The sequence below is a fragment of the Pseudophryne corroboree genome, chromosome 10, assembly GCF_028390025.1.
Source record: "Pseudophryne corroboree isolate aPseCor3 chromosome 10, aPseCor3.hap2, whole genome shotgun sequence".
Lineage (NCBI taxonomy): Eukaryota > Metazoa > Chordata > Amphibia > Anura > Myobatrachidae > Pseudophryne > Pseudophryne corroboree.
In genome coordinates this window covers 374211537-374228797 of record NC_086453.1, presented here as the reverse complement: position 1 = coordinate 374228797, position 17261 = coordinate 374211537, and the positions used below count along the sequence as shown (strand labels likewise).

Here is a 17261-nt window from a genome sequence, read left to right as displayed (position 1 = left end):
GACGTAGGACAACTCCCTGCAGCATTCAGTTGCCTTGTGCAGAGCTAGAGTACAGTGCTGCAAGAATGGTCGCCAGTGTATGTCAGCCACGAAGTCTGTATCAGTGCAGAATAATTCCCAAACTGTAAAATACCCCATTGCGGGGAAATACTTATTATTATTATTATTATTATTAATAAATTTTACTTATAAGGCGCCACAAGTGTTTCGCAGCGCCGTACAAAGGGAGACAAAACTTAGCATTACAGTAAATAAATAACAGAAATAGAGTACAGGTAACAAAGAGCAGCACAATTCTCATACATAATACAGCTAAGATGTAAGTAGTGAGGGAGTGATCATTGTACTACTTGGGGCTGGTTGCCATAGATAGAGATGAGCCTTTACCAGCAGGAGAGAAAGCGGGTAAAGAGGGTCGCTGAGTAGGAGAGAGCTGCGAGTGAAATGTGAGGAGATGAGGGCTTTTGACAACAAGAGGAAAGAGGGCCCAGCTCTGAAGAGCTAACATTCTAGTGGGGAGGGGCAACAGACAGATGACATGAGGTGCAAGCAAGTGGGAGGTAGCCTGATGTAAGCAAAGCAGAGATGTTCAAGGCATGAGGCAGGGGGATGGAGGAGAAGCCTCAGGACTAGGTTATAAATCGGGAGGGTTTGCTTTGATGAATAGGTGGGTTTTCAGTGCCCGTTTGAAGCTTTGCAAGGTCGGGGAGAGTCTAATGGAGCGGGGGAGCGCGTTCCACTGAAGGGGTACAGCACTGAAAACTGAGTACATATAGCCTGACAAACGGGAAACGCTCTAACACGCTATTGTTATATGTTGCATGATGGAAGAAAAACCTGAATAAGAGAAAGCTAAAGTAGCTCACTGCACCGCAAGTAAAAGTTACAGCTCTCTGAATCTGGTTTCAGGCGTTCTACCCTATGTATCCCAGTGCAAGACTTGGATGATGTAGCAGACACGGAGTGCAGGCCAGTACAGCTAGGAAATACCCGTTTTCGGTACAGGCAGAACTGACCTGGGTGCCGGATTAGCCCTGAAGGTGAAAGAAGGGGGGATATAGGGGCGCAGCACTACCTCTCCCTGTCTGACTGCACAAGGCCAATAAATAAGAGAAAGTCAAAGCACCCTGAAGTAGTAAGCACCACGCTGTTTGGCCTCCGGCGAATGAGAGATAGAGAGAGGGGAAATGCGCTGCCCGCCAGCTCTGAAACAGTGGGATTAATAACGCATCAATTTTAATGCAGCGGCCTTTTTTTCTGCTTCACAAACAGCAAAGTGAATGTTTGAGCATCTCTGCGGGTGGCTAATGAGCAGTCTGATTACTTATTCAGATTTCTACACACAGCCGTCTTGCATCCTGGAGAGGGGGATGGAAAGGATTGTACACAGCCTGGAAAGGAAAGAAAGGACACAGCCAGGGTACGTTATGATGTTCCCCTCTGTGTAATGACGGGTCTCACATCTAAGGTGGCGACGCTGCACAATGAATGACGGTGGTCAGATCTGACCAGTTCCTAGAGATGTGAGTTGTCGTATTGTCACTTCTCAGCTGGCTTCATAACCTTCCTTAATGCTGATATGCTGCAATACAGAGGTATTTTTGTACCCTATATAAGATAAGGGCTTTGTCCTTATAATTAATGCAAGGCTCTTATAAATAACTCTTCCAGAAACTGGTACAACAAATGTGAGCACCAGTAAGTAATGCGCTAAATACTCTTTATTTAATGAATCCGTGTCTCTATATTGTATAGCTATACGGCCTTTATACTGGAATTATTACATCCGCGGTGTAACTCTGCCCCATGTCAAGTGCTGACTGCCGGCCTGTGCCCATGGAAATAGAAAACCGCTAGTGGGCACACAGACACATTTACACTGTGCAGCCCCACGCAGGACACTGAGCTCAGTTTGCAGGTATCCGTTTGGCAGGTCGACAGTCACTAGGTTGACCACTTTTGGTCGACACTGACATGGTCGACATGGAAAAAAAATGACGCATGAAAATGGTCAACGCAGAACAGGTCAACACATGAAAAGGTCAACATGGCTTTATTTTAATTTTTTTACTTTCTCATACTTTACCATCCACATGGACTACGATTGGTTACAGTACACATAATGTCCCCCCACAAGTAGTGTCACTTATACACATAATGCCCATAGTAGGAGTGCAGCTTATACATAATTCTCCCAGCAGTAGTGCCGCTTATACACATAATGCCCCCCCCCCCCCCCGGTGCCGCTTATACACATAATGCCGTCCAGTAGCAGTGCCGCTTATACATAATGCCCCCAGTAGTAGTACTGCTTATACTGTACATAATGCCTACAGTAATAGTGCCATTTATACACATAATGCCCTCCAGTAGTGGCACCACTTATACACATAATGCCCCCCATAGTAGTGCCACTTATACACATAATGGCCATAGTAGGAGTGCCGCTTCTAAATATAATGCCCCCAGTAGTAGTACTGTTTATACATAATGCCCCCAGTAGTAGTGCTGCTTATACGTAATGCCTACAGTACTGTAGTAGTGCCATTTATACACATAATGCCCTCCAGTAGTAGCACCACTTATACACATAATGACCCCAGTAGTAGTGTCACATACACATAATGCCCCCAGTAGTAGTGTCACTTATACACATAATGCCCCCAGTAGTAGTGTCACTTACACACATAATGCCCCCAGTAGTAGTGCCACTTACACACATAATGCCCCCAGTAGTAGTGCCACTTTTACACATAATGCCCCCAGTAGTAGTGCCACTTTTACACATAATGCCCCCAGTAGTAGTGCCACTTTTACACATAATGCCCCCAGTAGTAGTGCCACTTTTACACATAATGCCCCCAGTAGTAGTGTCACTTATACACATAATGCCCCCAGTAGTAGTGCCACTTTTACACATAATGCCCCCAGTAGTAGTGTCACTTATACACATAATGCCCCCAGTAGTAGTGCCACTTTTACACATAATGCCCCCAGTAGTAGTGTCACTTTTACACATAATGCCCCCAGTAGTAGTGTCACTTTTACACATAATGCCCCCAGTAGTAGTATCACTTATACACATAATGCCCCCAGTAGTAGTGCCACTTTTACACATAATGCCCCCAGTAGTAGTGTCACTTTTACACATAATGCCCCCAGTAGTAGTGTCACTTTTACACATAATGCCCCCAGTAGTAGTATCACTTATACACATAATGCCCCCAGTAGTAGTGCCACTTTTACACATAATGCCCCCAGTAGTAGTGTCACTTATACACATAATGCCCCCAGTAGTAGTGTCACTTTTACACATAATGCCCCCAGTAGTAGTGCCACTTATACACATAATGCCCATAGTAGTAGTGCCACTTATACACATAATGCCCCCAGTAGTAGTGCCGCTTATACACATAGTGCCCACAGTAGTAATGCTGCTTACACATATAATGCCCCCAGTAGTAGTGCTGCTTATACACATAATGCTTCCAGTAGTAGTGCCGCTTATACATATAATGCCCCAGTAGTAGTGCCGCTTATACACATAGTGCCCACAGTAGTAGTGCTGCTTACACATATAATGCCCCCAGTAGTAGTGCTGCTTATACACATAATGCTTCCAGTAGTAGTGCCGCTAATACATATAATGCCCCCAGTAGTAGTGCCGCTTATACACATAGTGCCCACAGTAGTAGTGCTGCTTACACATATAATGCCGCCAGTAGTACTAGTGCAGCTTATACACATAATGCCCCCAGTAGTAGTGCCGATTACACACATAATGCCCCCAGTAGTAGTGCCGATTACACACATAATGCCCCCAGTAGTGCCGCCTTTATGCATATGCCAATAGCAGTAGTGCCACTAATACACATAATGCCTCCAGTAGTAGTGCCGCTTATACACGTTATGACCACAGAAGTAGTGTTGCTTATACACATAATGCCCACAGTAGTAGTGGCGCTTATACACAAAATGCCCACAGTAGTAGTGCTGCTTATACACATAATGCCCATAATAGTAACGTCCCTTTTACATAATGCCCGCAGTATTAGCACCAATTATAGACATAATGCCCCCAGTAGTAGCATTGTTTATACATAATGCCCCCAGTAGTGGCGCCGCTTATACATAATGCCACCAATAGTGGCGCCGCTTATACATAATGCCACCAATAGTGGAGCCACTTATACATAATGCCCCCATTAGTGGTACCGCTTATACATAATGCCCCCAGTAGTGATTCTGCTTATACACATAGGGGTAAATGTATGATCTATCGTTATGGGGAGAAGTGGTATCAGTGCACGTTTTGTGCACTGATACCGCTTCTCCCCCATGTATTACTCTGGCAGTGTGGGCTCAGCACGCCAATATGGGGGGGCAGTGTATAATCGGTCGGCATCGCTGACTGCTTCGATACCTGCAACTATCGATTTTGACAGCTGCAGGTGTTGTTGCCCATACACTACAGCCAGGGACAGCTCTGTTTCTGGCTGCAGCAGCTGTCGGCTCTGGGCTCCATATGAGATCTCATATGTACAACAATACTCCTGTTCATTAATGCAAACACAGAAATCAGCCAATCATGTGACAGCATCTCAACGCATAGAAGTAAGGTGACATGGTCAGTAGGTTCAGGTGTTGAGTCCAAACAGCATTATGGCTAGACATGTGTTCTACGTGGAATGATTGTTGATGCCAGGCAGAGATAGTTTGAGTATGTCAGAAACTGTTGATCTCCTGTGATTTTTACACACAACAGACGCTAGATTTTACAAAAAAAGAGACGCAAACCAAAAAAAGCTTCCAGTGAGTGGTAGATCTGTGGGCATTTCCTAATGTGATAAGTTAGAGGAGAATGGGCAGGCTGCTTAATGCCGACAGGAATGTGACAATAATTCAGCCCTTGCGGGCTCGGCGGCGACCTGTGAGTGGCAATAGCCCAAGCTAGTCGGCATACAGACTGTTGGGATTCTGAGGGGTCGGGATGTAGGGGGAGGTGTTATGACCGGCGGTCTCCTGACTCCATCATTTAAGTGACACAGCCTGCCTACATATTCTTGTTGCCTATGTGCCACAGCTTACCCATCCTCTGACAACTACTTCCAGCAGGATAATGTGCCATGCTTCACAGTACACGTATCTCATGGTGGTTCTATGAACATGGCATTCAGCATCTTCCAAGGGTCTCTGCAATCACCAGATCTCAGTACAACAGAGCAGCTTCAGTATGTGGGGGAATGAGGGACTTGGCTGTTCCGGGGGCGGTGGGGGTGGTGGCGGGGGGGGGGGGGGGGTCCTACCTATTACTAGAAAACTTTGCCCAGTAAAGGGGACATAGGGTGTATGCATCCTCTACATGCCTTTGTTGTACTGTAGGAGTAGAGTGCTAGCTCCTGTGCCAACTTCCCCCCTACCTCATAAATCTTCCGCTCAGGAAACTGGGAGCCCTTTATGTGGGAGACAGACCAGGCTATAACACTAATAAGCAGACTGCATGACTATAGTTTTACTACTGCCACAGAATCAGACTTCACAGGAATCCTCATCCCTCCCTTACGGGACCCAAATTACGTCTCAGAACCAGCTTCAAGGATTCACTTTACAGTAATATACATTCATTCAATATATGTACTGTTGTCTTTAAATGAATGACACTAATGAAGAAATAAAAATAGGAAGCTGAACGAGTACATGTTACGACTATTCAAATGTACTAACGGCGGCGGGCGCAGAGTGTTTAAAAATGTTTTAATATGTTATGTCGCTGCGCTGTGCTCAGTTGCAGAATTATGGTTGCCACGGTTATAGAACCGCACGTTTAAAATGCATGGACAAAGCACATATGAGAATGAGGTATTTTGTTCCCAAAAAGCCTTAACAATTGTTCTTGGGACACTTTTACATAGAAAGTCATATGTTAATTGTCTTAGCTCCAGCAGGATATGGGTGGCGGGCCTTTTCGTGGACAAACATTTTCTTTAAAAAATGCAAACTAAGGTTTGGAGAAAAGAAAGTTTGTGCTTTTCAGAATCTCCTGTTGTGTGATAAGCCAAACTAGTTTTAGCCTAGAGATGTGAAAGACAGAATAGGATGCTAAATCAAATTGTTTTACGAATGCAAACTAGGGTGTCTTCCCAGTAGGTTTGTGTAAAAACAATTTGATTTAAGATTTCCTAGGCTGCACTATTTAGGATGGCGATTTACACGACTCGGAGCTTTGTCTATGTGTGAAAGGAAAGAGGATATAATCCAGTTATTATCTTCTTTTGAAATGCAATATGTATTTTTTTTCAATACATTGTGTAAGATAGTTTGATTGGATGGAAAAGAACCCATGGTGGAACTACCTCCTGAGGTGTAGTGTGTTCTTACTGTATAAAAAGGGCCTATGAGCCTAAAAGTGTACATTCTTCTGTGACATCAAGGGAGATTGAACTGCTGAAACATCTTTTGTATGCCGTTTCCCCTGGCAACAGTTCTTTTTAGAACTTTGAGCAATTAAACATCTTTGCCTTCAAAACGACAATTGCCTTTCATCTTGCGACAATCAGGAATGCGCTAAAGCAGTCCCGTTCTCCGCCTGTTCAGGGTAAGCCCGGCATCTCCAAGTTCCGCCCTCTGCCAAGCTACCGTGCAGGATCTGGTCTAGGTCGACGACCAGTGGGGTTTAACTGACGCCAGACAGGAAATGTGGCAAAAACGTGTCAATGCATACACAGCAGGAACGTGGTTCCAGGTGCCACGAATTAGGAGTTTGGTGGTGGCAGCGACATACCCACGCATTGCGCAGTGGGTGGAGTCAGTAACAGGCGGTCACTGACAGTAAGAGGGAGTCCCCTATTGTCTGGCCTTTATTGGGCATAGTCAGTGAGGGCCAGAAATCACATCGCTCCTTTAGACAGATTTGTCTACTGTCAATAAGAGACATATAAACCACAATAAACTTGAATTGAAAATGTACCGCTGCAGATGATAATAAAATACCACAGTGTGGGGAAGCTCAGCAGAGAGGCTGATGTAAAGGAAAAGTGAAATTGTTACAAATTGTTACACTTAAAATGCCTGAAAATGAGGCGTTATCCTGCAGTGTTGTCCCTCACCCCAGTGGCCGCTTAATGTCACTGCAGCTGCAGCGTACTCTGGTGGCATCTCACTTTATGTATATTATTGTGTCACATAATGCAGCCGTTATAAACTGACTCTTGCTGCTGCTGTCGCCACATACTGCAGTGCTGAATAGAACAGAAATAACCGTTTCCTACATGTCTATAACCGCTCCACTGCTGCACCCCGAGCCTCTGCACTCCCCAGTGCTGATCAGTCCCGCAGGCTGCACATTCCTGATTGTTAGGGAGACTCCCTGATATAGCAGCAATCTCCCTGACTCCCTGAAAGAGTCTCGCAATCTCCCAGACTGCACCTTACCCATGTACAGTAGCTGGTATATTCTTGGGGAGAGGGGGGGGGGGGAAATCACAGATACAGACACTTATGACACAGAGCGGGGGGCGGGGCCCAAGCACTGGGCTTTAAAAGCCCATTAAAAAAAAGCTTGAAGGCGGCACTTAAACAAGTGCCTCGCTGACAGGGACACCACCCCCGTGTCAGATGTGATTGGACAGTGGATCCAGTGCTGGATCTGCTGACCAATCACCCCTATGTGCGGCGGGCGGAAGTGACGGCTGGTCCCGGCGGTGGAGCTGTCCCAGGCACCCGGCTACAGCAATGGAGGAGCGGTGGCCCTGAAGACTGGAGCGGTGGGAAGCGGCGGCGGCCAGCGCGCTTCCCTCTCCTCACAGCCAACAGCAGCGCCTACACCCACTGTCCGGAAGCACAGATGAGGGGGGGCGTGCAATGAATCTCGGCCAGTGACGCGCGGTGAGGTCATAAACTGGGTATTGCACCGATTTATACTGTATATATATATATATATATATATATATCTCATCAGTGCCTCCCCAGTCTATGACCTCACCGCACGTCACTGATTCAAATGGGATCTTCAGCGCCATGTCCCTGCACTGGTTATAAGGCACAATGATCCCTATGGCTACATGCATTTTCAAACAAGGATTCTCATTGCCCCCTACATGAAACCTGTTGTATAACACAATACACGAGCAAGCCCTGAAAAGTCTTTTCATCAACTAGTGGATCTTACTGACTGCATTGGGGCTCATTTACATTTCGCTGTCAGTCATGTACTCAGACGTAGCAGTACCCATCCGCGCCTATAGGTGTTACTTTCACAATCTCCCTGACATGCTTTTTAAAAAGTAGGCAGGTATGTTGAACTGCACATTACCACGGCGCAGTGGTACCCTAACTCACCCTGTGGCTGCCGCTATCATATCTAGGCTACACTACAGCCGGTCGCTGTGGTCTCCTGCTGTGTAGACAGCTTGCACCAAAACAATGGCAGAGCAAATGTGGAACTAGAAGACTATTACAGGGCCTCAATGGCCTGTTCTGCCACAAAACTATTTATACAAAACTTTGTGACATTCCCCTAAGAGCTGCATGCCATGCTACAGATTTCCCCATCCATGAGAGCAGGGCCCTCCTTCCTGCGATGTGTCCATGCCATGTTGTGGTCAGAATGCTCTGTATGTATAGGTAACATGTGTGTCTCAGAAAGCTTGTACCACGCGGTGGTCAGCACAGAGAGAACAGAGCATTACAGCTCCCAGCAGGAGGAGAGGCTGCAGCCACCCGCGCTCAGATATATCTCACATTGTAATTCCATGGCCATTTGCCATGCTGTAACTTTTATTAAACCGTATATTGACTTCCAGAGTTCCTTTTCTTCAATTACAGAATGAGCAGGATGTGTGTAACCCGTTCAGGGGCTGAGGCGAAGGGACAGCAATTGTAGTCCTTATCACAGGGAAATCAATATCCTCCTCGTGGCCGGGCGGACATTAATAAAGCCGAATACAGAAATCCTTTGTATCATCTGGCAGAAATGCAAAACATCCTCCAGGTTTTCACAGGGGACAGACTGGCGAAGGTAAGATTCCTGTACTCTACTATAAGTTGTGTCACCTTCTGCCATGATAAGCATAGGCAAAGGACGGAGCTGGGGTAATATACAGGGCAAGAGACATTCCCTCTCTCTGCAGGAGACCGCTGCATTTCAGGAAAGGCCAGTGCCTGTGATACGTTGTGTTCTGGATAATTATACAGTGTAAATCATAAGACGGATATCTGGATGGTTTCATATCTGTCATCATAGGAATGCACCAGGCCTGTACAAGGTACACCGAAACGCCCTGGCTGAATTCAGCGCAGGGTATAACACCTTGATACAACTCCGCTACGCCTCTTGAGCTGCAAGTGGACAAACGTTTGTTTTTTGTGCCTAATTCAGACCTGATTGCTCGCTAGCTACTTTTTGCAGCGCTGCGATCAGATAGTCGCCACCTATAGGGGAGTGTATTTTAGCTGTGCAAGTGTGCGATCGCATGTGCAGCCGAGCGGTACAAAAAAGTTTTGTGCAGTTTCTGAGTTGCCCAGAACTTACTCAGCCGCTGCGACCACTTCAGCCTGTCCGGCGTCGAAATTGACGTCATACACCCGCCCTGCAAACGCGGAAGGACACTCCTGCGTTTTTCCAAACACTCCCTGAAAACGGTCAGTTGCCACCCACAAACGCCCTCTTCCTGTCAATCTCCTTGCGATCGGCTGTGGGAATGGATTCTTCATAAAATCCATTACACAGCAACGATCCGCTTTGTACCCGTGCGACGCGCCTGCGCATTGCGGTGCATATGCATGCGCAGTTCTGACCTTATCGCAGCGCTGCAAAAAAACGCGATCAGGTCTGAATGATCCCCTTTGTACGATGTGGCTTCTGAGCATTTGCAGAGCACAATCACGCAATCTGGGGGCTGCTAAATGCATATATTATAGAACTGGAAGACCAATACACCTTGACATTTCTTAAATAGCTGTGAGGGGAAGGTGTGAGCGGAAAGAACCAATCACAAGTTGCAGTTTGCGTTTGCCGCTCCATCGTCTACCATTTCCACCATCTCCGTTCCCTGTCTGATGCTGTGAGAGAAGAACAGAGGTACACCTGCACGTAGCAGCACCCAAGGCTGTGGCTAGGGGAAGGGAGAACCTTCTCCTAGGTGATGGTGCACTGTTACCATGCTCCACCACACACTTCTCATCAACAGTCTGCATATCATGTACTATACACACAGCATAACCCCTGTAGAGCAATGAGAACACCAAGCTTTCTCTGTACTCTACCTTTCACAGACCCGGTGGGTGAAAAAACACAGCAAATTAATAAATACAGGGTTAATAAAATGATGCAGCAAAATTACTAGCCTGCAAAACATGGCTGCTGTGAGACGGAGCGAGGCGCGCCTGCCAAGAGACTCGTCCTCATCCACTGATTGGGCTTAATTAATCAGCTGGGTCCTAATTATTTCCTCTAAGTTGCGTCTGAAACTAAACTGGTAATTGTGATAGTCTGACGAAGGCAGCCGGGCAGGTGAACCCACAACGCATAATATTAATTTCTCCTTCTTTGTGTCAGGTAAATACGTGAGCGAGAGGGTCCGTGGCATCTGCAGATGGTTACTAAATCCTGCAACCACTGCGTAGGACGCTTCTCCCTGTATTACACATGTAAATAACAGACAGCTACTCACTAAGGACCTTATTCAGTATGGATTGCAGATTCTGATTTTTTGCAGATTGTGCAATCCTTGCAATCGCATTCTGGGGCCGACCCATCGCGATGCGACATGAATCAGCCCCTAAATATATACAGACATACCCAGTCACAGAATGCAAGATAGCTATGAGGAAGTGGGCAAGCCAGGATTCATCCTGCAGATTTGTATTACAATATATATATATATACATATATATATATATTTATATATCATTTATATTACTAACTGAACGCTTTATGACTTGTGTCTAGGGGCCTAATTCAGACCTGATTCAGTCTGAATGACCCCCTCAGACCTGATCGTAGCAGCAAATTTGTAAGCAGATGGACAAAACCATGTGCACTGCAGGTGGGACAGATGTAACATGTGCAGAGAGAGTTAGATTTGGGTGGGGTGTGTTCAAACTGAAACCTAAACTGCAGTGTAAAATAAAGCAGCCAGTACCCTGCACAGAAACAATATAACCCACCCAAATCTAACTCTCTCTGCACGTGTTACATCTGCCCCACCTGCAGTGCACATGGTTTTGCCCATTTGCTAACAAATCTGCTGCTACGATCAGGTCTGAGGGGGTCATTCAGATCTGATCGCACGTTGCCTTTTTTCGCAGCTGTGCGATCGGGTCTGAACAGCGCATGCATGTGGTCCGTAGTGTGCAGGTGCGTTGGCCGCCATCGCTGGGCAGCGACGGATTGTACGAAGAAAGCATTTGCACCGGCGAACGTAAGAAGATGACAGGAGGAGGCCGTCTGGGGGTGTCAACTCACCGTTTTCAGGGAGTGTCCAGGAAAACGCAGGCGTGCCCGGCCGTTTCCAGGGAGGGTTCGTGATGTCAGCTCTATCCAGGATCATCGCAGCAGCTGAGTAAGTCCTGAGCTGTGCAGAGACTGCACAAACTTTAGTTTGTACCTCTGCACAGCGATTACCCCTTCCCCTGTAGGCGGCGATTACCTAATCGCAGCAGTGCAAAAAATAGCCTGCGTGCAATCAGCTGATAATTGTAGTATGTATGGAGAAGCAATAGACAATAAACGCCTTCAACTGCTGCTCCAAAGGTGGGGATCTCATTCCCGACCTAAAGACCCTGCTGAAGACTGCTCAGTATTAACAGGTGCAAACCAAGATTTCAAGGTCACAGAATGAAATGTTTAAGGAAAGATTTCCAAATCTTACGCACAAAAAGAAATAAATCTGGATTAAAGTTTTCATAAACTTTTTATTTATTCCGTAATGTTTTAAGATTTTCAATAAAAAAAAAATTCAAGTTGGGATCCTAACGAGATTCTAAATTTTTGGTCATTTTTGTCTGTCGGATCATATGAAAATTTCTAATTTTGCATTATATTGCAATCAAATATCAAAAATGAGAATATTTCATAAAATCTAGTCCTGTGCTACAATAAATTAAATTAAAGCCTGTTATTGCCTGAATAAAAGATTATTATATTAATAAATCTCTTCAACCTGGCCTGAGAACATTTGGGCTTGGTGTACTCACTAGTGCCAAAAGTTGTGGATTTTTTACTTTTCAAACCATTGAAAAATAAAACATTCATGATTTGTTGTCCGTATTGAAGGCCCATTTTGTCGCCGTAAAACTGGGATACCTCTGATAAAATAGTATTTAATAATTGGATCCTTTGATATGGAATTACCCATGCAGAGAAGTAGGAGAAAAAGGTGGGTTGTTTCCTTCCCTGTCTTAAAATCATATTCTTAAAGCAAAAATACTTATTTTTTACACTTTTCATAACGTCTCATAATTAATATATATACCTCTTAATTATTATTATTATTATTATTAATTATAATTTCTATTACTTATATTGCACCCAAGGCGCAGCCTAACAAAGGGGGTCATTCCAACCCGTTCGCACGCAGCGGTTCTTCGCTGCGGTGTGAATGGGGCGGGACTGCGCACGCGCATCATTGCCCGGCGACGCAATGACGCCGGGAACGAGGAAAGCGGTCGCAGCGGCGACCGCAAGAAGATTAACAGGAGGAAAGCGTGTTGGGGCGGCAACTGACCGGTTTCCGGGAGTGGTCCAGCGAACGCAGGCGTGTCCAGGCGTTTTGAGGGCGGATGTCTGACGTCAAATCCGGGACCTGCATTGCTGGATCCGTCGCAAAGGGTAAGTAGCTGCAGGGCTGGTTTTGTTTTGCTTGAAACTTTTTTAGCATAGCAGGGCTGCACAAGCTGCTCTCTCCTATTCACTCTTTCCTGCCCTGAACAAGCTACTTCCCTATACAATGCATCCCTTACCTCTGCTCTTGACTCTGTCGTCCCACCAACCACTATTCACCCTCGCAGATCGACACCTCAACCCTGACACACCAAATGCACCAGATATCTGCAAAAATGCTCACGTACCACTGAGCGACAGTGGAGGAAATCACGCTCTAAGGCAGACTTCCTCCACTACAAATTTATGCTCTCATCCTACTTTGCTGCCCTTACCCTCTCTAAACAATCTTACTTCAAAAACCTCATCTTCTCCCAATCCTCAAACCCCTGACCCTTCTTTGCCACTGTCAACTCGCTCCTCTGCCCACCCCCGCCTCAACTCCCCTCTTCACTTTCTGCTCTTGACTTTGCCACCTACTTCACATCCAAAATTGACTCCATTCGTCAGGACATAACATCCCACCAGAACCCCCCTCTTCCATTTCCCGACCCCCCTCTCCTTCCCTCCTACCAACTCTGACATCTTTCTTCCCTGTATCTGGAGAGGAAGTCATGGTCCTCACCCCCCTCCACCTCCCCACTTGACCCTATTCCCTCACGCCTTCTCCGTTTCCTCTCTTCTGCCTGTTCCCATCTTGCCCATCTACTCAATCTCTCACTCTCATCAGGCACTGTCCCTTCTGCCTTCAAGCATGCACTTGTCTCCCCTATTCTTAAAAAACCTACCCTTGATCCAACCAATCTCTCCAACTACCGACCCATCTCTCTTCTCCCTTTTGCCTCAAAACTCCTTGAGCGTATTGTCTACAACCGCCTCACAGTCTGTCTTTCTTCCCACTCACTGCTTGACACTTTCCATTCTGGTTTCCATCCTCAGCACTCCACTGAAACTGCCCTCACGAAAGTCTGCAATGACCTCCTTTCTGCTAAATCCAGGGGCCACTACTCTCTGCTTATTCTCCTTCACCTCTCTGCTGCTTTTGACACTGTAGACCACCCTCTCCTCCTGCAAATCCTTTACTCACTTGGTTTGCGTGATACTGCTCTCTCCTGGCTGTCCTCCCTTTCTGACCATTCCTTCTCTGTCTCCTCTCATGACTCCACCTCCCCTCCACTTACTCTACCAGTAGGTGTCCCCCAAGGTTCTGTTCTTGGGCCTCTCCTTTTCTCTCTCTATACATCCTCATTAGGTGAGCTCATTAGCTCTTTTGACCTAAAATATCATCTCTACGCTGACAATACTTCCCTCCCTCCCGCATAACCTCACCTCCCACAATTGCATTATCCATTGATGGCACAACTATCTCCTCTAGACCCCAAGTGCGATGTCTTGGAGTAATCCTTGACTCCTCCCTCTCCTTCAAACCACACATTCAGTACCTCTCATAAATCTGCCATTTCCATCTCAAAAACATCTCCAGGATCAGACCCTTTCTCACCCAGGACGCTACTAAGACCCTCATCCACTCACTGGTCATCTCCAGATTGGACTACTGCAATCTCCTCCTATCTGGCCTCCCTCAAAAATGCCTCTCTCCACTCCAATCTATCCTCAATGCTGCTGCCCGTCTCATCTTCCTCACCAAACGTACTACATCCACATCCCCTCTCTTGCAGGACCTTCACTGGCTTCCCTTCCCCTTCAGGATCCAATTCAAGCTTCTCACACTCAACTACAAAGCCCTCACCCACTCTTCTCCCTCTTACATCTCTGACCTTATCTCTCTTTACATTCCCACCCGTCCTCTTCGCTCTGCTAATGCACTCCGTCTCTCCTGCCAACTGATTACCTCCTCCCACTCCTACCTACAAGATTTCTCACGTGCTGCTCTCTATTTCTGGTATTCTCTACCTCTCCCCATCAGACTCTCCACCTCTCTACAAAACTTCAAAAGGGCTCTCAAGACCCACTTCTTCACCAAACCCATCCAACTCTCCTCCTAACCCTCTTGTCTATGATCACCGTCTACCCCTCCTGTGTCACCCCGGTCTGTTAGCCCCTCACCTTTTAGATTGTAAGCTCACAAGAGCAGGGACTTCTCCCCTCATGTGCCTTTTCTTACTTACACTATCTTATACTCCATACTCCCTCTGATGTCACCTGACCCCGGGTATTCTATACCTGTCCTATATTGTCTTGTACTGTAAGTGCTGTTTTCTTGTTTGCTCATTTGATTATGTACTGTGTAATGGGCGCTGCGGATCCCTTGTGGCGCCATATAAATAAAGGATAATAATAATAATAATTATATCGCAGTCACACATATACACACAGATACACATATATATATATATATATATATATATACACACACACACACACACACATACATACATACATACATACATACATACTGTACATACATCACACACATACACAGTCACACATATATACAGTATACACAGACACTGTATATACACACACACACACACTCACTCTTTTTCCAGACACTTATCTAATGAAGTCTGTCTGGCCGAAGCTGTAGCAGCTCAACCTCCTGATGCAGCATGGTCCCATTCTAGCTCCGCCACTTAGTCCGACCTAGCTCTGCCCCCTTTGGTTCCCGCCCGGCCACTGAACTGTCACACAGGGGAGGAGGAGAGGAGTCTTTATGCTGCCGGCGGTGAGGGGGAGAGGAGGCATTGTGCTGCCGGCGCTGCTGCATGTCATAGTGTGTGACAGCAGCCGGCAGCACAGCACAGGGATGCAGAGCAGGGAGAACGCCTCTCCAGTCTGGCACCTCCCTGCACTGCATCCCTTTGAGGAGCGGCTAGCGCCGGGCCTGCTTAGATATAATATGCACTGCCTACAGAATGAGACTTTAAAAGAGAAATGATGCATGTGTTCCCAATGCTTGGAATCTACAACCACTCCCCACCCCCAACAAAGGAAAGCAATATATTACCTTAAACAAATAAGCAAGGCATGCCACATAGCTAACATGTGCGTCTCTAATGAGAATACATCGGAATGAGATACTATGCAGCAATGTATGAATCTGCATTACCTATGTGTCTCACAGCTAGAAGTACAAGGCAGCAGTACATGTTGGGAGCTGCAGAGAAATTAGCTACGAGTTTCATAGGTGGCCTGTAGATCAGGGCCGTCTTAACAGCAGTGTAGGCCCCTGGGCACAGCAATGCACTGGGCCCCCTACCCATCCTCCAGCGGTAGGGGTGGGGGTGCTATCAGCCGCAGCATTGATGTCCCGTGGGCAGTAGGGGGTGTGCTATCTGCCACTCAGTATGTAGGACCTGGAGTAGTAATTTCTGCTAATTACTCTTTTACTGCACAGATGGTGTAAGGTGGGGCGGGAGGGATAACACTAAACTGTAGAAGAGGCATTGGGCTGAATGAAGGGGCCCTGGTACATAACTTCCAGGGTGGTAGGGGGTGTGTAATACGCAGGGGAGGGGTGGATAGTGGAGTGGACTTAATATTCATCATTTTTGGTGGGAGGGCAGCTTGGTTGACTGCAGATATCTCCAGTTCCTGGAAATATATTTCTTAGCTTTGAATGCAATAAAAAACTAGAGAGTCCCACCTTTCTAGAAGTTTTGGGTACTTGGGGATCAGAGTTCAGGAGCCAAAGCAATGCACCGGCAAAAGTATAAAACTGCAAACCAGATGTGTGGAGCTGGAGCAGGGACCAGCTGCTTGAAGGCTGATATCTCTGGTTCTGGACATAGTAGAGACAAGCTGCCAGAGTCCACTGAAAGGGGGGAGTCCCATATTTTGGAGAATACCCTCAAAAAAACTCTAAGTCAGACAGAACCAGAGATATCTGGCTGGGAAGAGCAATTAACAGTCTTGGATGGGGACCACTGCTTCGAAGTCAGATATCTCCGGTTCTCCAGGGCCGATTTTCAAAAAACTGGTACCCCTGGAAAGAGGAGACCCTAAACTATCAGCTTAGGGCCCTTAGACTCCTGGGGCCCTTGGGCAAGAGCCCATTGAGCCCATACGAAAAGACGGCCCTGCTGTAGATGACATGAGAGAAGAGGAAGCGATTCACAACTGATATCAGCTGAAGATAAATTCTGGTATAACGCTGCAGTTCTGCTTCAATTTGCTCACACTTTGCTAAATATGCACACTTAGATATAATGGGGGTTATTCCGAGTTGTTCGCTTGTTGCCAATTTTCGCTATGCTGCGATTTGTTGCTAATTGTGCATGCGCAAGGCACGCAGGGCGCATGCGCTTAGTTATTTAACTAAAAACTTAGCAGTTTTGCTGTGGATCCTGCGGCGCTTTTCAGTCGCACTGCTGTTCGGTGAATGATTGACAGGAAAGGGGTGTTTCTGGGTGGTAACTGAGCATTTTCCGGAAGTGTGCTAAAAAACGCAGGCGTGTCAGGGAAAAACGCGGGAGTGTCT

The 17261-nt window shown here is 46.5% G+C and overlaps 1 protein-coding gene across 8 annotated transcripts in view; it reads right to left on the bottom strand.

Annotated features, from left to right (window-relative positions):
• The window catches only part of PKNOX2 (PBX/knotted 1 homeobox 2), a 581048-nt gene that overhangs the window by 353302 nt on the left and 210485 nt on the right, over window positions 1-17261 (bottom strand). The window contains exon 1 of one of the 8 annotated variants that reach the window (XM_063943771.1): window positions 11465-11484. The exons of the other annotated variants lie outside the window; for them this stretch is intronic. The gene's annotated coding sequence lies outside the window, so the exon portion shown is untranslated. Of the gene's footprint in view, window positions 1-11464; window positions 11485-17261 lie in introns of those variants that run through there. 8 annotated transcript variants of the gene reach the window in all.